Here is a 22,999-nt window from a genome sequence, read left to right as displayed (position 1 = left end):
ATAAATGTGTGTATATATATATATATGTACAGTATAAGAATAATATTTTTCTTGGTGGTTATATATAGATAGGTATGTATTAAAATACAGGTTTGCATCTCTTGGATTGAGTGTCTCGTTCTGAGGACCGAACACCCCATGTATCGTGTATCATGTATGAAGAGAACATGGCAGATCTAAAACATTTTAAACTAGAACGGCACCCAGGTCGAGTGCTTCAACTCATCTCACACGCTCATTCTGAACAAAAATACCATCGTTAACTGAACACGCCTCTCTTATGGCCCACTGCTATTATTGCCCATATACCCGTAATATCCATGCACCCCATTATGTTTCATATATTGCCATTATCTGTAGCTTTATTGATTAATTATTATGATATTTAATAACCACTTTTGTGCACATTTAGGCTAAATTGCATCAATGAAGATGAATATGAAAATAAATTTCAAACTATATTCCCCATGGCGCGTCGATTATAATACGTATGAAGTTTAGCATTCGATCCGTTAAGCGGTTCTGGAGAAGAACATTTTTTTATGTTTTTACTTTCAATCTGATATGGCCGCCAGACCGCGTGACCAATGATGTCATAAATTTAATTCTTCACTCACATTGGGTCGTCGATCAAAAATATCTGGTTTCAAATTTTTTGGATAAGGATTTTGATTGGCTGGAATACCGCTTCACTGATGACGTCGTCATTATCATCCTATGTAACCCATGGGGAATTCATGACATATTCCAAGTTTCAAATTTTTTCGTTGAGTGGTTTTTGGAGATGATGTCCAAATTTTTTCCTTTAATCCAATGTGGCTGCCATATCATGTGACCTATGACTTCAGAGTTATCAATAAAATATTCTCCATGCGGAGTCCCTCCTATGTTTAAAGTTTCGCATTGATCGGACAGGTGGTTGCAGAGGTAAAAAAAAAAAAAATGAAAGCGAAAATATATAGACGTGGACACAGATTTCCAATTTTTTTTTACTCTTTCCTGTTTTTGTGTCCTGTTGTCTGCTTGTGTCGTTAATGTGTCAGTGGTCAGTTGTCAGTCCTTTGGTGTTTCCTGGTGTCTGGTTCTGAAGTTATTTGTCGGTTGGTCATGTTTCAGTTGTTTGGGGTTTCGTGGTGTCTGGTTCAGTGGTTAGTTGCTGGTTGGTCACGTTTCAGTTGTTTTGTGTTTCCTGGTGTCTGGTTCAGTAGTTAATTTCCGGTTGGTTATGATTCAGGCATTTGATGTTTCCTCGTGTCCAGTTAGGTAGTTAGTGGCCAGTTGGTCATGTTGCAGTTGTTTGGAGTTGCCTGTTTACTGGTTGTGGAGTTAGTTGCCAGTTGACATATTTCAGTCATCTAGTGTTTGCTGGTGTCCAGTTAGGTAGTTAGTGGCCAGTTGGTTACGTTGCAGTTGTTTGGAGTTTCCTGGTGTTTAGTTGTGTAGTCAGTGGACGGTTGGTCACATTTCAGTTGTTTGCTGTTTCCTGTTGTCTGGTTGTGTAGTTCATTGCCAGTTGGTCAGTTGTCAGTCCTTTGGTGTTCTCTGTTGTCTGGTTGTGTAGTTCGTGGCAGGTTGGTCATGTTTCTGTTGTTTGGTGTTTCCTGGTGTCTGGTTCTGAGGTTAGTTGCTTGTTGGTTAGGTTTCAATTGTTTGTGGTGTTTCCTGGTGTTTCATTGTGTAGTTCGATGGTGGTTGGCCATTCTTCATTTGTTTAGTGTTTCCTGGTGTCCAGTTAGGTAGTCAATGGCTGGTTGGTGACGTTGTAGTTGTTTGGTGTTTTGTGTTGTCTGGTTGTGTAGTTTGTGGCCGGTTGGTCATGTTTCAGTTGTTTGGTTGTGTAGTTAATTGCCAGTTGGTCACATTTCAGTCGTTTGGTGTTTCCTGTTGTCTGGTTGTCTAGTTAGTGGCCGGTTGGTCACGTTTCAGTTGTTTGGTGTTTCCTGGTGTCTGGTTCTCTGGTTAGTTAGGTTTTACTTCTTGGTGGTGTTTCCTGGTGTTTTGTTGTGTAGTTAGATGGTGGTTGGCCATTCTTCATTTGTTTTTGTATTTCCTGGTGTCCATTTAGGTAGTCAATGGCTGGTTGGTGACGTTGCAGTTGTTTGGTGTTTTGTGTTGTCTGGTTGTGTAGTTAATTGCCGGTTGGTCAGTTGTCAGTCCTTTGGTGTTTCCTGTTGTCTGGTTGTGTAGTTTGTGGCCGGTTGGTCATGTTTCTGTTGTTTGGTGTTTCCGGTGTCGGCTTCTGTGGTTAGTTGCCGGTTGGTTAGGTTTCAGTTGTTGGTGGTGTTTCCTGGTGTTTCATTGTGAAGTTAGATGGTGGTTGGCCATTTTTCATTTGTGTGTTTCCTGATGTCCAGTTAGGTAGTCAATGGCTGGTTGGTGACGTTGCAGTTGTTTGGTCTTTTGTGTTGTCTGGTTGTGTAGTTAATTGCCAGTTGGTCAGGTGTCAATCCTTTGGTGTTTCCTGTTATCTGGTTGTGTAGTTAGCAGCCGGTTGGTCATGTTTCTGTTGTTTGGTGTTTCCGTTGTCTGGTTCTGTGGTTAGTTGCCGGTTGGTTAGGTTTCAGCTGTTTGTGGTGTTTCCTGGTGTTTGATTGTGTAGTTAGATGGCGGTTGACCATTTTTCATTTGTTTAGTGTTTCCTGGTGTCCAGTTAGGTAGTCAATAGCCGGTTGATCATGTTGCAGTTGTTTGGTGTTATCTGTTTTCTGGTTGTGTAGTTAATGGCTGGTTGGTCATGTTTCAGTTTGGTGTTTGCTGGTGTCTGGTTGTGTAGTTGGTGGCCGGTTCGGTTTCTTTTCTCCCTTCTTGGTTTTCGAAACATTCCAAAAAAATCCAAGAATCCTTGCTTTTATGTGCGATATCATCGTCATAATTTTTTTTAATGCTTTCCTTTTTTTTACACTGATCAAAAAGGGCAAACCCAAAAGTGTTTCAACCTTATTGGGTTTTTTGGAAGTATTTTGACTTTTCTGTAGCCCTCACCTTTTTGTGGGTTGGGTTGACAATGTTTATGGCCCATGTCTTTCACAAACCTGTTGCCCAATCCTGGCATTTGACTGAAGGTGACAGTTATGGTATAATTTGTTTCAGTGTGCCTGCGATAACGCGCGTACTCTTCAGGAAAGACACCATAGGTTCTTTAACGTCCACCAACAATGTTAGCAGATGGGACACCCGGCTTAACATCTATCCGTGGGACCTTGTGACGTTCTACCTACAAAGCACCAGGTTATAGTCGGATCGGTCCAGGAATCAAATTCATCCTCGCCAGTTCAAACCAAAGTAAGTTCGCTGTGCACCATTCTGTCAGACAGGACGAGTAATGACATATCGAGCCTTATTTACAACAACACAGATAATGCAACAAGCTTCCTACAAAAGTTTGAACTAAATTCTATCACTCATCAAATATGTTTATGGATGGGGTGGTATGGACTGAGTTAACTGAATTATCGATCGTGTACATCATACGAAAAGCCATTACTGATGTCAATTCTTTTTATGAATGAAAGATTGATTAGGGAAGCGAGGGAGTAGGAAGGGGGGCCACTGTTGCGATTTTATCAATGAGAATGCCCTCTACTGTCCACAGGCAAATGGACTCTTGGTTTGTCACGGTTCGTTCATCTCTTCTTATCCAGACCCCAGAAGTAGTGGTGCAAATGAAGTGGCGGGTGGTGGGGTGTAAGAAGGGGTAGGTGGTCCAAGCCTCCCCTTTTGGCTATATTACAGAGTATTATGTCAACAAATAGACTTTTTGCCCACCACTCCTTATAGATGTAGTGATGTATGCTACTTGAGAGGCAACATAGACTCTCCACCCCCTCTCCCAGCCCCTTGAGGAAAATTCTGATTACAACCCTGCTGTTAGGGTTCAAGTTTCCAAGGATTCTGCTGAATATGAAGTCCTAACAAACCCGGTATTGGAGTTACCAAGACTTTTTGGGCAAACCAAAGTTTTAGAGCATAAATTTTGAAAATAATTTCCAGCTTTGCAAGATCCTTGAAATTGCACCACATTGGAAAATGTCCAAAATTTGCCTTTTTATCCCCAGGTCAACACATTACGTGTCTGTGCCCGTACAGAGGATGCTAAAAACAATGAAACTTTCCACTTTTGTCACAGAAAGAAAAATAATGAGCTCACTGCTGATTGCGTTGCAAATGTTCACAAAGGTCCTCAAACTTCCCCAGCTTTGGAATAAAGAGAATGACAAAACACTTGTTTGGTTGGTCGTCTCAGTAACAGCTTGTTCTTTCCTGAAGATGAAAACTCGAACGACGAGGATGTCATTTCTACATTCCTTATCATTTGGGCCACATCGACAGAACAGGTCTGCAAAAGAGCACCCCACCCTGCAAGTAACTGTTTCTTGTGCACTTATAGTTTCTAGCTGTGATCACTAAGTTCATGCAATGACATGAATAACAAATTAAATATATTTTTCTCCAACAGTATTTTACTTGTAATTTTCATCGAGGTTCGTAGTTCATTGTTGAGCTTGTACACACGTCACAAACAGGGTGAAGACATGAGTAGAAATCAATAAACTTCATATGCATTGCAAGGACATCAGTGAACATCAGTGCACTTTTACATGAATTACAGGGACTTAAGCAGACGATGAACAAACACATATAGTATTACATATAGAATTTGAACCTGGGTTCAACCCAGAGGTCGGATTAGGAACTCAAAGAGGTCAACTCGCATTGGCTTTCAAAACCAATTCTTTCATGCATGGTGTGATTTGAAGGGGGGAGGTGGGGGATGGGGGGATTTCCCTGGCTCTGTGTTTTTTTTTTAATCCCTGCAATTGAAATTACCATCTCTAGTGGGGGGAGAATTTAAACATGATTTTTCAAAAATGCAATGGAGTTTGGTTTCAATGGATCCGGATCGTGTTATCAGGCTGTATAAAGTGGATCGGATGGAATTCCACGATCCGTTATTATTACGTCACAAAACTGCACGTGACGAAGCACAGCAAATTAACCAATGAGAATCGACTACGTCATCGTCATTACGTTGCTGTATTTCGATCCAACTTAAAAAAAAAATTTTTAATGTAATTATCCAATCAAATTTTGATTTAAGTGGTAATATGTTTTAAATCTCTACATATAGAGCTTAAATAGTTCAAAGATTATTTTTTCATTTGTTTTTTTTCAGTGTGAGAAATGTATTTGCGACATATATTTTAATTGTCATGTGACTTTTCAGCTTTATATGTCGCTATTGTTATGTCCAGCTTGTAAGTTGTAAAAGTCAGAAATAACAACCAAAAAATACCCATGATGTCTGTCAATTTCCCCCCACTAGAAAATTTACAAATCGCACCCTGCTTATCTGTGACAACCATTTTAATTGGTCAACCTCCATTACTTTATTTTATTCTTCTCTGATATTATGCAGTGTATAGTGATTTAAAGATAGAAGTCACTGGTACAAGTACAAGTACAAATATTTATGTGGGGAATGTTTATTTACTTTTTTGCCACATTTTGCTTCACATGAGTTTGAGGTTCTCATTGTTAGCTCCATATCTTTCTGCAGTTTTTGAAGTTTTAATCATTGGGGGTTTTGAGGACAATGCATGATGATCACATAGATGTAGTCAAGCTTTTCCATCAAACCCCGATTGTTTTTGACTGGTGACGAATTGCGGTGGTATCGACCTCACTGAAAGCCTCTGCTTTGGATGAGCCAACTGGCAACGCTTTACTGACCCTGTATAATGTGCTCTATGCCTTTGTTTCATTTGATTCAAAAGTTGAGGTACATTTTTCAGAAAATAGATTAATCTTGATTACCATTATTGCCAACATACAATCGACATACAAAGTCATCTGAATGTGGTGAATAATAATTACTGAGTTGATGAGCAGTTGGAATCTGAAATAAAAACAGTGGTCTCTGACTAAGCATTACATATCACATATATACTGTATTTATACTTATTTATTTATATGTATCTATCTATAATTCCAGCAATGTGTGTGTGTGTGTGTGTGTGTGTGTGTGTGTGTGTGTGTGTGTGTGTGTGTGTGTGTGTGTGTGTGTGTGTGTGTCGCTGTTTCTCGACAACCACTGGTCCGATCTAATTGAAACTTGCCAGGTATATTGCTGGAGACCTGAGGATGTGCCTTTTCAAGGTTTGATATTAATCGGACAAATGCTTCCCAAGTTATGGCCATTTATTTACCAAACCAATGACAAGACACGTTGTTGCGTGGGCGTGGCCGATGGGGAAGGGAAGCTCAGCCGCGTTCGCCATTACGGGTTATAACGTACGGACTTCCGGATAGTGATGACTTCGTGTATTCTAATAATTTCTCGATTTCTTATGCGCATTTATAGATAAATACAATGCCCCAAGTTATGATCGTTTTCATATTAGACGGTGCATGAATTTCGGTAACATCAGAGTGCTGGAATGCTCCGAACCAGGAAGTAAATTTTTTTTCTCTCGCTTCTCTTCTCTTTTTGTTTTTCCTTGCCACGACATTGCGAAAAGGTAAAATACTTTGACGCTAATTGAATATTTGGGTATTAAAACTAAATTGCGAATAATCGTAACTGTGAATAATATGCGAACTTCCGGGTCACGCACGTCCGGGCACACGAGAGCGAAGAAACGGCCTGTGTGGTTGATGTTTGTTGCTCGCGGTTTGAATATATATATATATATATATATATATATATATATATATGTATATATATGTATATGTATATGTATATATGTATATGTATATATATATATATATGTATATATATGTATGTATATGTATATGTATATATGTATATGTATATATATTTTTTTATGGGCACGAACTCGTATATATAATTCCAGCAGTGTGTGTGTGTGTGTGTGTGTGTGTGTGTGTGTGTGTGTGTGTGTGTGTGTGTGTGTGTGTGTGTGTGTGTGTGTGTGTGTGTGTGTGTGTGTGTGTGTGTGTGTGTGTGTCTGTGACCGCTGTTTCTCGACAACCACTGGTCCGATATAATCGAAACTTGCCAGATATATTGCTGGGGACCTGAGGATGTGCCTTTTCAAGGTTTGATATCAATCGGACAAGTGCTTCCCAAGTTATGGCCATTTATTTACCAACCAATCACAGGACACGTTACTGCATTGGCGTGGTCAATGGGGGAAGGGAACCTCAGCCGCATTCCCCATTACGGGTTACAACGTACGGACTTCCGGAGAGTGATGACTTTGTGTATTCAAATAATTTCTCGATTTCTTATGCGCATTTATAGATAATAGATAAACACAATGCCCCAAGTTATGATCGTTTTCATATTAGACTGTGCATACATTTCGGTAACATCAGAGTGAGCTGGTATGCTCCGAACCAGGAAGTAATTTTTTTTTTTTTGCACTAACGTTTCCCCCCACCCCCCCTTCTCTTCTCTTTGTGTTTTTCCTTGCGACGACATTGCGAAAAGGCAAAATACGTTGGCGCTAATTGAATAATTGGCCATTAAAACTAATAATTTATCAAAACGTTGGCAGATCCAGCAGCCTCCGCATTCTTGCCCTGGACGAGGAAACAAAGAAGAAGCGCCGTTTCCTCAGCAATGTTGTTTATGAAGAGGTGCTAACAAGATAATGGTGTGTACATGGAGACAATTTTTATTGTTATTTATTTATTGAAGAAAAATTGTTCTGAAAATAATTTATCAAAAACAGTGCACAACTTTTTTTGGTTTCCAATTGTCAAAACGGTGTGGCCTTTGGAAGTGTTAAGGAATTCAGCTCTACTCAACATGCTTGCCAACGAAATACATCTCAATTTGGTGGTAAAAACGATTCAGCGGTGGCTGAATTAGGATCACCCACATACGTGCACCAAACCACGCCTCCCGAGCTTCATTTGTTTACGCACGAAAAATTAAGGTTGAATACTTTTTGAACACACCTCGTATATGTCAAGATATGTATATGTATATCTATATGCATATGTATATATTGTTAAGGATTCAGCGGTGGCGGGATTCGGACGAGTGATGTCAATAACTGTCCGTAACCAGTTTGGGGTTTCGCACCCTTCTCTTGACAGCCAAATGTTACATATTCGGCGTCACTCAACCACCGCCGTCTCCGGGGTTATAACACCGGCTGGTTTGGCACAGGCCTCGGGTCAAGCTCCTCGAATCACGATACCAATGTACACCTGGACCTTACCAGTCAGGGAAATAGACCCAGGTTACAGACTGGTTTTGTCAGATACCGAGCGAATTCTGCCAGTCTGTAACCATTTTGATATTTATATTCAAATCGAGCGGAGCGTTCCTCGGCGCGGCACAAATTAATTCAAAGCGGCAACTTCATACGAATCAGCCAGATTTATTGGGGACACATCGGGGAACACGACACAAGCAAAGAATTCACAACAATGTTATAATTAATCTATTACCCGTTCTTAACTAGGGAGCGACGGATTACGGGTTTCGAAGGGGACCCTAACAAGATAAACCTTAAGCAACATGCAGACAAGACATAGACAGCATGCAGACAAGACACAGAGTACTTGGTGATGCTTCATGAACGAGAGAAAAAGTGTCGGAGGCACGAATGTGGCTCGTGACAAGCCGATGTCTCCGGATTCGAGCGCCCAAGCTCAAACATGCCGCGTGGCAAAATGGCGTCGTCATTTTTCTTCTCCCGGCACTGCTTGCGCGTGCAGCCTCAGCATGTTCTGACCCGCATAATGTTGACGGCACAAGACCATCAGATCGATGGTGGGTTTCAGCTGGTTTCTCACAAGGTCCAGTATACAAGTCCAGGCCTGGCCTGTTCACCAGACAAGGCCAAATCGAGGTGTTGGGCTCCGACAGGCGAATCGGCAGGCGGATCGACAAACGTGTGGAGGACCTTCTCATAAGAGTCGATCGCTGACTCGACGTGCAGGCAGCCTCTCCCACTGCCCAAAATAGCAGACTCGGTGCGCAGGCAGTTTCTCTTACTGCCAAATGGCAGACTCGGCGCGCTCAGGTTCACCACTGCCTTCCCGAAGCTTGCCCGCATCAAAGCCGACTGCTGACTCACACACAGCCAGTTATATCCAGCCGATCATGCCACACCGGCGCTCGTAGTCCCACCTTCTGCCGATCGCAGACTCGGCGCTCGCTTCTCAAAGCCGACTGGCTCCTCCCTTCAGTTTCACTTCCTTCTCTAGGCCACTCCCCCTCAGAGTGCTGGGCGGGGACTATTGTCCGGAGAGAGGAAGGAAGAAGAAGAACCTCTCGGTCCACCACCAATGTACGAATAATGAACAGCCTCTTACAACTCTCGCCACACATGTAACGTCCATTTACGAACAACCTGGCTAAACATGCATTTAATGGGGGATCTGGGCTAATCCTATATTTAATAACACATTTAATAACTCCTGTACTCCTGAGTACAGGAGCTCTGCTCTGGGCCACGCTATGAGAGGGTGGAGGGCAGCCCGGAATCATGGCGAAACCCAATCCTTATCCCTGTGTCGTAAGAGGCGACCAGGGTTGCGTCAGGAAGGGCATCCGGCGTAAAAAAAACCTATGCCAAATCAGTATGCGGATCATAACGGATGATCCGCTGTGGCGACCCCTAACGGGAGAAGCTGAAAGACGAACAACATATGTCTATATATATATATATATATATATATATATATATATATATATATATATATATATATATATATATATATATATATGTCTAGATAAGTATATATATATATATGTCGAGATATGTATATGTGTGTATATATATATATATGTATATGTGTATATATATATATGTGACCGTCTATGCAAATTTTAGGATCAGGGGAGGTTCACGCCCATTTTTGCCCGACCAATGGCTGACCGGGGGGGGGGGGGTCTGTGTGGCCCCGCCTCCATTCGCGTTCTGATCCGGGAATTTGCATATCGGCACCTCCTGAGAGCTATAAAGATGCGAGCGGTAGACGACTCGAGGAGTTGGGTGAGTTAAGCGTGCAGCGTGGAGCGTTGCGAGTTGAGTGTTGAGCGTTGAGCGTTGAGGAGCGGAGTTGAGAGTTGAGCTGGAAGAAGTGGAGTGCGCGCGGTGGAGCTGCAGGTGGCGGGTCGGGGCAAGGGAGCTCGGGTCCGAGGCAAGGAGGACGGCGGTCGGCGACGAGGTTGCGGTGTGGGAGATCGTTCGTCTCGTCACGGGACCCAAGCCAGCCAGCCACTCCGCTCCCCCAGGGCATCAACAATTTCCCCTTCCCTCACGCTAAGATAGTGCAAAGGGGGGGGGGCCCGTTCCTCCCCCACCCCAAACGTGGTGCCAACGAGCACGCCAGGGGCACGGAGTCGGGGCACAGCGGCGCAGACATTTTGCGGCTTGCCCGCCAACACGTCACGTGGACGCGGGTAAGACCTCCCCGGTCTCGCGGACCTGGCGCTCCTCAAGGTCCCGCGCACATTTGGCCTACGAGCCTGTCTGCCTCCTTGTCTGTGAGGGTGGCTTCCTTCTTTTGCTTTTGTGTAAATGTGTGTTGGCGCCATCTGTGAAGTAAAACTGTGTAAGTGTTGCCGTGTGTACACGTTAGGTCGGTGTCAACTGTTCTTCTTGCCTTTGCTTTTTGTGTATTCTGTATGGCTGTATATATGTGCTTTCCATGTGTCGCGAAATAAAATGCTTGCTTGTTGAACTGTGCCCGTTTCGCTTCGTCTTTTCTCTATTTGAATCTCCATCTTGCATCACGTAAGGGGTTCGTAGTGGGGTCAACATCCCGGTAAATAATCTGAACCGTCCAGGTCGACGATAACACCGCTCGGTTATCCCGATAGTACGGAACGGGCCGCCCAAGCGGCTCATGTCCGGAGTCGACCTTTGGCGAAGTACGATCACCCGGTTTACCATCCGCGTGGGTACTTAGGGAGGTCGAGTTTGGCGAACAACCCTACCCCACGCGGGGGGCCGATTGGCACGATTGTGGTGAGGTCGAAAGGCCCACCCATGACTAGCTCCCGGCGTTGGTCCGAGAGGGTCACGACAGAATTGTCTGTTCGGTGGGCGTCGTGCCGCGATTCGAGTTACGTGGCCGTTCGCATGCCGGCCGGCGCGAATTCGCAACAATATATATATATATATATATATATATATATATATATATATATATATATATATATATGGATACATACATACATATATATGGTGTCCCAAAAAAATATACAACTTTTAAAATGCTTTGTTTGATCCTAAAAACGCGGTAATTTTGTCACTAATGCTTCATTTCTTGTTGCAGAGACCCTGAAGTTTATTTTGATACCAAGCAAGCGCCAGAAAAATGCCAAGACTGACTGTACAACAACGGACGAAAATTGTTGAACTTTGGCACCAGAAGAAAAGTGTCATACAGGTGCAACGTCTTTACTCGAGACATTTCGGTATCCACTTGCGCCATGCACCAAACTTTCGGACAATAAAGTGCACCATCGCAAAGTTTATGAATGTGGGAACCATCTGTGACCTTCACAAGGGTCACAGTGGTCGGAAGAGGACGTAGTGAAGGAAATGTGGAAATGGTGAGACAGGCAGTCGTTCAGAGTCCAAAAAAATTGATTCGACGATTTTCTGCCGAGACAAACATTCATAAGAGCACCGTTCAGAGGATCCTTTGCCAAGACATTCATGCCTTTTCATACAAAATTCAAACGGAAACGGTGCTTAGACCTAAGTCACATTTGGCACGGCGGCCGTAGGGTCTACAAAATCTACTGCCACTAGCAATTATCGGGCGGCTGCAGTATTTCCACGGTCACACAATGTAGCAGTCACATATGTTTTTATTTTTCGGGGAGCCGCACGGCGTATTTAGAAATTGTGGAGACCGAAAATGTGGGGGTGCCGTACGGTCTTTGATTTGATGTCGCACGGTGACCTTAGGGCGTCCCTGCGGCGGCCATATAATTTTCAAGGCAGACGCAAGGTAGCCTTAAGGTGCCCGCAAGGCGACCGTAGGGGGGCCCTAAGGCGAACGTGCGGCCAGATGGACGGTAACGAGTGGGTATATATACCAGTTCTTTTTTTACTGAAATAAAAATATGACAGTTTGGAATATACCAGTATATATATAACTGAATATACTATAGCTATAATATATATAACTGCATATACCAGTTCGGAGTACCGTGGTGCCCGCAGAATCCGAACGCCCCATTGTTTGAACAAATTGGAATCCGAACAATTTTTTCGAGAAAATTTTGCCTTAAAAACCGAACACATTTTCAAAAACCGAACACAACGTGGCATTCATGGTTGTTCACGTGCGTCTCCCCCGCCTGTTCGACCCGCATCTTCGCGCTTTGTTCATTCAGTTAGTTGGTGGAATTACTCGTGAAAGCACTTCTCGTGTGTCGATCGCTACATTACCTCGTGTTTTCACCTTGATTTGTGCTGTTTTTTTTTTACTCATCTTGTGTTTTAATTAACTAGTACGTGCCCGTAAAAAAAAAAAGAATAAATAAATATTCCAAACGCAAGCAAGAAACAACAACCAAGAAACAACAACCACAAAGGCCGTTTCCTCGCTCTCGCGTGCCTGTACGTGGCGCGGAAGTTCGCATATCGCATTTACGATGATTCGCAATTTAGGTTTTAATGGCCAATTATTCAATTAGCGCCAACGTATTTTACCTTTTCGCAATGTCGGCGCAAGGAAAAACAAAAAGAGAAGAGAGAAAAATTTTTTACTTCCTTGTTCGGAGCATACCAGCACTCTAATGTTACCGAAATTTATGCACCGTCTAATATGAAAACGATCATAACTTGGGGCATTGTGTTTATCTATAAATGCGCATAAGAAATCGAGAAATTATTAGAATACACGAAGTCATCACTATCCGGAAGCCCGTACGTTGTAACCTGTAATGGGGAACGCGGCTGAGCTTCCCTTCCCCATCGGCCACGCGCACGCAACAACGTGTTTTGTCAGTGGTTCGGTAAATAAACGGCCATAACTTGGGAAGCACTTGTCCGATTAATATCAAACCTTGAAAAGGCACATCCTCAGGTCCCCAGCAATATATCTGGCAAGTTTGAATTGGATCGGACCAGTGGTTTTCAAGAAACAGCGGACACACACACACACACACACACACACACACACACACACACCACACACCACACACCACACACCACACACCACACACCACACACCACACACCACACACCACACACCACACACCACACACCACACACCACACACCACACACCACACACATACACACTGCTGGAATTACAGATAGATAACAAAAAAGCAATCCGATCATGTGGTGTGACGGACTGTCGGGCAAGGATTTCATTTCACAGAAAATCCGGTTGTAATTTGGAATATCCATGATTACCTCAGCCCGATGCGTTTGATGAAAGTGATTGTGGTTCTGGAGGCATCATGTTTGATGAGTTGCCCTGGGGGTAGCGCTCTCGCAGAGTGCGCGAGCGATCAAAACCCAGGCCGGATCACGAGCCTGTGTGGACCTTTGGATGTGGTGATTTTACCAGTTTACATACAATACACCGCCACCGAAGGTCATTTACTCATCTTATTTTACCTTCAACATGGGTAATTTCAGTTGAAAGTGGGTTTTCTTGGAGTCCAGGAACGGATTAATTCACTTTCCATTATTTCTTATTGGGAAAATAGTTTTGGAATCCGATCTTTTTGTAATCCGAACAGCCTCCTGGAATGAATTAAATTCGGATTCTGGGGGCACCACTGTATAGGCAAACACCTATACTATACTCCGATCTCTAGCGGTAGCGCACGGTGGATGCATGGTTGACGCAGACTGCCACGGAGGCCTACGTAGGACGCACGGTGGGCGTAGGGGAACCGTGCGTCGACCCTGCGTTGCCCGCAGGGAGTCACACAGACCGCAAGGCCACCGTACGGCGACCGTGGAAATAGTGCGGCCGCAGTAATTTTTTGGGGGTTGGCAAAATTCATTTTTCATTGATAAGAGCCTACGGCAGCCGCACGTATAACGCAAGCCCACCGTACGCCCACAGTACGCCAGAGGTACGGTCGACGTGGAACACATCTATGTCACGGCTACGGCATGACGAATTGCTACGGACAACGTAGAAATTAAAAAAGTTATAACTCCGCGTTTTAATTCCACCGCGACCCCTATGGCCTGTAAAATATAGGCATATGACATAAGGCCACCCTGAGGCCACCTCAGAAACTCTGCGGCCACCGCACATTTCTGTCAATTCAGGGGGGTACGGCCTCCATATCCTAGCCGTAGAGCAAATGTGACTTAGGCCTTACTGATAAACAGAAATGCAAAGGACTAGACTTTGCAAATTGGTTCTCAGGAAAGTTGGAGGAAGATGCAGACTTCCTCAAAAAACTTCACATGACGGACGAATGCCATGCTCACTTGTCCGGGGAGGTAAACAAGCAAAACTTTCGGTACTGGGGAACTGAAAATCCTGGTAATGCATCAACTGAACTGGTGCCTCGATCTGTTCTCAAAGTCATCATGTGGGTGGCGGTTGGTTGGTATGGGATAATTGGTCCACACTTCTTTGAAGATGAACAGGGACGTACTTGCACGCTAAACCAGTGGAACTATCGCGAAATGATTCAGGAATTCTATCTGCCTGAGCTACGTACTCAGGCCCGTTGGAGAAACAACCTGATCCAGATGAGAACCCAGTGGTTCCAGCAGGATGGGGCACACCCCATACAGCCAGGGAAACAAGTCGTTTTCTTCACCAACATTTTGAGGGCCGCTTTATCTCCCGCTATGAAGACGTTGAGTGGCCACCATATTCCCCTGACCTTACTTCTCCAGACTTCTTCTTGTGGGGTTATCTCAAGGACAGGATTTATGGAAACCCTAGGCCTCAGACTCTTGATCAGCTGAAGGAAAACATCCACCGAGAAATCCAGAACATTCCTCAGGAAACGTTTCCCAAAGTGATGGAGAACATGACAACGCGTTTGCAGGCATTGATCGGAAAACGTGGAGCCTACGCCGAACATGTGGTCTTAAAGAAAACGACGATTCTAGACCAAAAATAAAATTTTGGTAGCAATTTTGACATTGGTACAATAAACTGCAACCTTTCAGCTTTCTATCCAGCCATATATCTTTTTAAAAAATATATGTTACGACCATCCTCTTTGCACATGAAAAGTTGGATATTTTTTGGGACACCCTGTATATATGACAAAGAAAGACCCACCCACATCTTTGTCAATTGTGAATCAGTATGCAAAAATTCACAAAATAACATTGCTTGCATGCCATTACAAAAATATTTACTTGCATCATGTTCAATTCGATCATTTTTTCCATAAATGTGTACATAGGAATGAGTTTGTACATTCTGTACACCTGGGTCATGCAGCCTCATTTTCACATCTGATTCTCATTTATTTCACCGAGTTTACACCAGACTTTCGCCGCCCTGTTTTGTCACGGCTCAGCAGCAAGACACTTTTGTCACTTTTTGCATGTCAGGTGGCTTTTAAACTTACAGGCTACACACACACACACACACACACACACACACGCACGCACGCACACACACACACACACACACACACACACACACACACACACACACACACACACACACACACACACACACACACACACACACACACACACACACACACACTAGTTTGTTGCCAAAGAAGCAATTCACTGTTTTATGCTGAAGTATTAATGTCGACACTGTGGTGAAAAGCTGAACTAAAAGGCAAACAACGTGTGTTTTTAAAAAAACGAAGGCAAGTGTGTGCTCTCACGGGTTGGGGAACACACTGGCTCCTGTGTGTTTGATCTGAGGAGAGTGCACACAGAGCCACTGTGTTCCTTGTCTGACTTGAATTTATCCTTCCTCAGTTACATTAAATTGTGCCTTGAGCGACCGCTTCTTTGCACCATAAAATGATGGTGGCACAATCATGTGGTTTTTGTAAAGCATGTGGTTGTTCATTTCAAGACTGACTTGAGTTGAGAAAAGCAAAGTTAAAAACCAAGTCCAGAGAAGGGATGCGACAGAGGTTAGAAAATAAAAAGGTTAGAAACGAAAAAGGAAGGAATGGTGGAGAGAGGTCAGGGAGAAAAGAGTTTGAAAGGAGAGCGGGCAAAGCGGGGAGATGGGGATCATGGATGGGAACAGGATCGGTGGGGGTGACAAATTATTTTCCCATTGTTGCACACCATACCGAATAGGTGGGTGGACTCTAAATATTTAATTATAGTCAGCTAGTTTGATGAAGGGTGGGGGTTTAGGTTTGTTCTATTTATATTTATGTATTGTATTTGGCAACAATACGCTGGAACATGAACTTAGCCAGACTTATCCTTGCCAAAGTGTCCAAAAGGAATTTCATCAGGAAGCATCCTATATTCCGAACATCGGACTTCTGAGAAGATTCATATGGGATACTTTATGTAGTGCCATCGTTAAAAAAAAAATTCCACATACATATGTATATAATGTTGCAGACCCGGGGTCGGCGGCGAGAAGACCATGAGGGGGGAAGCTGCCTCTGGTTCCCACCAGATTCTCCGGGATCGCAGGCCATCGCACACAAAATAACTTGGTGACACGGCGGGTCGCTAATCAACCATGAATGCCAATAACTTGACCGCATGACTTCGGGTCCTACATCTGATACCGTTTACCTAAAGGTCACATGGTTTAATTACTGGGGAACATGCCCTCGGTACGCCTCGCTCAAACCAGATCATCTTACCGGATCAGATGCAGCTGAGCATAACTGCCAAGGACGTACCGGCTAGAAAAACAGATCGTTGGGGGATAGCATCCCGGCTGAGCTAGAATATGAACCATGCTGGACCAATGAGGGAAAAGACAAAAACAAAGTGGGAATATTTCCACACAAACCATTTATTAACAATCAAGCGAGGAAAGGCATGCAGCACAGTAAATGGGGTTTATTGGTATGTACAGCAGGGATCGCAAGGAATTTGTGGGGTGCGGCAAAAGGGCAAGGCATTTACAAAAGCGGACACAGAGTAGCCTTATCCCTTTGGAACTTCTACAATCTTAACTTATGCTATGACAGGCGCCAACACAAACATCACATACACACACACATATCACATACCACCCATGCCCCCCCTCTCAGGAGACAAAATGCACACCCAGGCCCAGTACCAAACTCCCGGATCGCCCTTCCCACGACCCCTCCTCACCGCCCATCTTGCCGTGTTCTGGTGACTGAACGAGGGTTCTATCAATCCCGTGTGCTCACCCGGGATATTCCTGGTGAGATGCGGTTGGTGCTATTGACGTCCGTTGCTCATATCCGCATCAAGCAGTCCGAGTACAGCTTGAGTCGTGCAGCATGCCTCTGTACGGGTGGGTGCGGGAATATTTTTCCCGTGTGCAGGAGGTGTTGGTGGTCGAAGTGGTGAAGTTTGGTGAGTGAGGGGTGAAGCAAGGTGAGATGCAATTGGAAATTGGCGCGCATATTTGAATGCATCAATGGCGTACGATGCGCGTGCAACACAATGTGTAGTGTACGCTTCATTGGTTCCAAGCCACAAAAGGCATTGTAGTGTGCTTATTACTCATTGCATTTTGCATGGCGTGTGTGCTTGCTTGCTTGACTTGTACCATGGCTAAAAGGAAAGGGTTCGAATAGAAATCAGAACAGAAGACAGAGATATAGTTAATAGACCTAGCTGTAAGACCCACACAACGCACTTCGTCCCATTAACCCACTTGGCATGAGGGGAAGGTCTAACTGCATGGAGACTAACAAAATAACTGCCTGGGGATCACTGTATGTTGGGTACCATTGCCTTAGAGCAGGCGTCGGCAACCTAAACCAGGCCGCGGGCCACTGGGCCACGTTCGGGCCACCTCGTGGGCCGCACCCCCCTCCCAACCCGAAAAAATAAGAAACACACCTAAAATTAATGATAATAAATGTAATTGTAAATTGAACTTTAAGACCTTCAGCCATCTGAAACAACAACGAAAAAATATTTAAGACCAAGTTAAGTGGACTAGAAGCGAAAATAATTTATTGTGACGTACAGAGACTGTGATATATGTGGAAGAATCATATGTCCACATATGTTAAATTTGCCATCGGTTCAGAAAAATGTTTCGCGGGCCGCACCTAATGGAAATCCGGACAAGGCGCCGCGGGCCGCACGGGAGAAGCTCGCAGGCCGCAGGTTGCTGACCTCGGCCTTAGTGGTATGCGGTTTTGTAGAACCACAACTATATATATATATATATATATATATATATATATATATATATATATATATATATATATATATATATATATATATATATATATATATGTTGTTACGGATCTGGAAACCATATGCATATGCATTCAAACATACAGATGTCCCAATAGTCAGTTATTCCATTAAGTACATGTGAGACAGGTCCCTTCCTTTTGTCTAGTGGGAGAATCAAAGGTGTGGGTTGCGATGTCCTTTTAGGTAGGTTATTACATCTACCGACCATCCAACAAACCATCCAACGACCATCCAACGAACCCTCCAACGATCATCCAACAGACCATCCAACAACCAACCACTGTACCTTCCAGCGCTTGCAACCCTCGCCTCGCTGGCCACAGCATACGGGGCAAAAACGTCCAGTCCGCCGTTCCTTTGCGCTTTGACAAACGGTCCTTTTCAACGTTGGATCTTCCCCTTGATGAGTCCACACGCGTGGAGGGGGGGGGGGGCGAGCCTCCCAGTTTGGCCGAGGCCCCGCCCCAAAAGGGCGGACCCCATGAAGACCCTGTCCAATCGGGGCGGATGGTGACATCTGTTCCACAGAGCCCTCGCCCCGTTCAGGGAGGTCCATAAAAATATGACGTGATCCTGAGAGAGTAAGTTTTTTTGGAGGAGTTGAGTTGGTTGGTGTGTGTCGTGCGGTTTGAGCTGGAGTCTGAGGCATTCGAGTGGAGTTCTGCATTTGGCTGACGTTCGTTGGAGTTTTCCTGGGTCCTGTCCGTGACCCTGATCTCCACCCTGGGACTCTGACTGCTCCGCTCGGGTTCCTCCATGGGCATGAGCCCCACGCGTGTGACTGTGGGCCAAGCTGCACGACCATTAGCAGGTGCCGCACCATGCAGCACCCCCTCCCTTCAACGTGCAGGTACCCAAGCGAACTGCAACCCCCAGCTCGTCTCTCCCTCTCTGGCTGCGAGGGTCTTTTAATAAATCATCTGAGTGTGCGTCTGAGTGTGTGGGCCCATCTTGTAAGTAGAAACTGTTTAAGTGTTTATTCCATCATTGTAAAGTCTTGCTTGTATATTCTGCGATAAGTCTTGCTCTGTGTCTTCTTTGTTGTAAATAAATTACTGTGGAAATGCTCCCAGTTCGTTTCTGTCCTTTCTTTCATTGGTCCAGCATGGTTCGGATATGAATTTAGCCGGGTCTTTGTTCCTGTTAATCTGCTCATCCTCGCCGGCACAGCTTTGGCAGTTCCGCTCGACTGCACCTGAACCGGAGTTGGTAGTCAGTCGAGTGACCCGGTTCGAGCAAGATGCGCTGAGGGCGTGGTTCCCCGGTAGACGACACTGCAGAGTTAATTAGGTAAATTGGTTCCAGACAAATAGACCCAACGCCACGCGGTGGAGATATTGGCGTTCTACGGTCGGTTCAGCAACCCACCGGCTCACGGAATTATCCAGAGCGACGGCCTACAATTCCGGGGAGTCTGGTGGGAGACGATGTAACCTCCCCCACCTAATGGTCGTTCTCACCACCGGTTTCTGGCCCTCAACAATATATATATATATATAAATATATATATATATATATATATATATATATATATATATATATATATATATATATATATATATATATATATATATATATATATATATATATATACAGTATATATGTACACACATTGCCAACACAAAGTCGACTCCCGCATTTAATTTTTTTTCAACTTTTGTTGCCTTATAGCCTGGAGTTAAATTGCATTAAAACAGAGTTTTTCCACCTTTATTTACACATCGTAACACACAACTTCCAAGTGAAAAACAAATTCTACAAATTTCAGAAAATTAAATAAATAACCACATCTAACTTCTTATTCTTCACCATTAAATAACCATATATATCTTCTTATTCTTCACCATTAAATAACCACATCTAACTTCTTATTCTTCACCATTAAATAATCACATCTATCTTCTTATTCTTCACCATTAAATAACCACATCTGTCTTCTTATTCTTCACCATTAAATAACTACATCTATCTTCTTATTCTTCACCATTAAATAACTACATCTATCTTCTTATTCTTCCTTTTGTTTCGCATACAGCACATGGCTATGGGTGGCACAATTTGCTGGGGGGTGCAGCTGTGCCGCTGATGCAGTGCCCCCTCGAGGTTAGATCAGTAATTACCCCCCCCCCTCCCCACCTGCCCACATCACTTCTGCGCAGTAGGAGACTGCGTGTGTGTGTGTGTGTGTGTGTGTGTGTGTGTGTGTGTGTGTGTGTGTGTGTGTGTGTGTGTGTGTGTGTGTGTGTGTGTGTGTGTGTGTGTGTGTGTGTGTTGAGGTAGTAGACAAAAAAACTGGATACTTCAATGTAATGTCACTTAATGGGGCGTTGGGCCACCACGTGCGGCCTGTATGGCCTTCATGTGCCGTGGCATGGAGTCCATCCGCATGCTTGTCTGTCCAGGCCATAATTTTTTTTTTCTCCATTTGAGTTGTCATCAAATTTTTAACAAACGTTTATTATGAGAAGATGGAGAGCACTGATTCATAAATTTTACATTTTTTTTAGATGTTGTTTTCGTCAAGTTTAATTTTGGTACAAAGCGGATGTGGATGGACTTTACATTTTCTGATGCTTTCTAGTTTATCCATTTATTTAGTTTTTACAATCCCCTCATGTAATCAGGTTGCATCTTTAACTTCTCTGGAGGTTCATCATAAAAGCAAGAAATTATTTTTAAATAAACAAAATGTTTATTATCTGGTAATTGACTTTTAATAATTTTAAAATATGCCTGGTGTTGGCTTATCGCTTAGGGTGGTGAGCTTGGGATCCTACGGTCCGAAATTCTAATCCTGTTTGCCATATGAATTAATACCAGGTGGGGTTGACTCAGCCTGTTCATCCTTCTGAGGTTAGCAAAATGAGTACCAGCTTTCTGGGATGATTGAGCCATTTGAGTATCGTGTGTTGGAGGTGACCTGTCCAGGATTGTTCCCAATAGCTTCGGAGACTGTTTTGGCAGCACCAACGCTCTGCACAGAGTATGGTCCCAATGGATGTATATAATTTAAAATAAATTAATTGCATTTCCTTGCACATTTTTCAAAACCTCACATTTTTTTTTCTCGGTTGAAATCCATCCACAAACATGGTTACTCCCTTGACATATGATTGGAGCATACAAGCTTTGAACCACCATACTGATTATCTTTCTCTCTTTTTGCCCATGTTTTTTTTTTTTACTGTTTACTCAAGAGTTACAAGATTACTCAAGAGTTTAATAACACTAATATCCATTCCTTTCGCGCCGTCAGGTGCATAGGGCTGCCGAGGGAGTTTCATTGGATTGGGGGCATAATCCTGGATGGGTCACCACTCCGACACAGGATCCTCAAATTGATCATTATTCCCTCAACTGGTACTGAGTCAACCCACCTGGTGGTATCTATAGCGTGACTGGGGCTTGAACCCAAGACTTTACGATCGTAAGTCAGCCATCTCACCACTATTAAGCCACCACCAGGCTTATTCGTAATATACTGATGATATATTTCCACATTATGTTTGGTTATGTTTCTGTGGTGGTGGAATAAATGCATTTCGATGCCACGACTTGCATCCTGAGCTGTGATGTTTACCAAAAATGCTCGAGATCAGGAGCTGGGCATGCTCCATGATCTCTGTGTGTTAGCACGCTATCAGAGTTAGGGGCTCCATTTGGTCGTCTTGTCTGATACCCTCTTTAAATATTTTGTATTGGTCACAACTGAGACTTGTTATTTCTTCCACCTTTTCTGATATTTTCAATAAACAACAAAAAAGGTGCTGAGCCTCAATCCAGTGTTCCAAACCACAGTAAATTTACTCTTTCGGACAATCTTTGTTTAGACAGTGGAAGAGTTGGGTACTTGAACATTAGGTGGTAAACCAGGTGTTTTCAATTTGACCATGCTATCGACTCAAATGTGAAATCAAGAAAGACATGATGGGAATTTTCATGTCCATATTACATGAGACAGCAACTTTAACATTCTCCTTCTGAGTGTTGTTACGTGGAAGAGGGTGAGGGATCCATTGCTCGACTGTGATAAGAATAGTATGGTCCATGTGTTTCGAGTAGGTTAGATTGCCATGTAACCGGGATCTGTCACATAAGTTGTTTGTTACACCTGATGTTGAGGAGGCAGCATATGTAATTTATAGACAAAGTAGACAGATTAATTATGTATATGCAAAACCTCTTGTTTGTAGGCGGGGCTAGGTGAGGACTTCCCATTGGAGAGGCACACGTCACATGTGTGAAAGGCCAATTATGATCTCTTTGGCCATTCTCTGCCAACCATGATGGTACAGTGGGCTGTAGAGGCCAGAAGAAAAGATGTATGTTTATTTTTTATAGGGGCTGCCCCCATGGGCAGGACCCGAGAGGAAAAGTCTGGGGAGACAACCAGAGAATCGAGACTAGAGAGTCTGGGGAGACAACTGGAGAGTCGAGATGAGAGTCACCAGGAGAGTCCATGAGAAAGGGTGAGTGGAGGCTCGTGATTCCATATGATATTTTCAATAAACAACATGATTCGAGAACAGAGGGTCGTGCATGAGAGAACCAAGAGAGGCTCGTTTGTAAGGAGACTTCGACTTCCGGTTCCGGGTTTGGAGTGTCGAGAGGTCTCCTTCGGCTTAGGGGCTCTCTGCTGATGATCTCAAAGTTAAGTTTCCGGTCGTTATTTGTCCCGGTTTAACTGTTTATTTTTCTCACCTT

General features: G+C 43.8%; 1 protein-coding gene across 2 annotated transcripts in view; it reads left to right on the top strand.

Moving 5' to 3' along the window:
- Positions 1-22,999, top strand: part of LOC147027002 (sorbin and SH3 domain-containing protein 1-like) — a 419,639-nt gene that overhangs the window by 1,045 nt on the left and 395,595 nt on the right. The window lies entirely within an intron of this gene.

This window comes from Eptatretus burgeri, chromosome 5 (genome assembly GCF_056783735.1).
Source record: "Eptatretus burgeri isolate ZD-2024b chromosome 5, Ebu_testis_v1, whole genome shotgun sequence".
Taxonomy (NCBI): Eukaryota; Metazoa; Chordata; class Myxini; order Myxiniformes; family Myxinidae; genus Eptatretus; species Eptatretus burgeri.
Note: the sequence above shows the minus strand (reverse complement) of the source record. Positions and strands in the feature narration are given on the sequence as shown.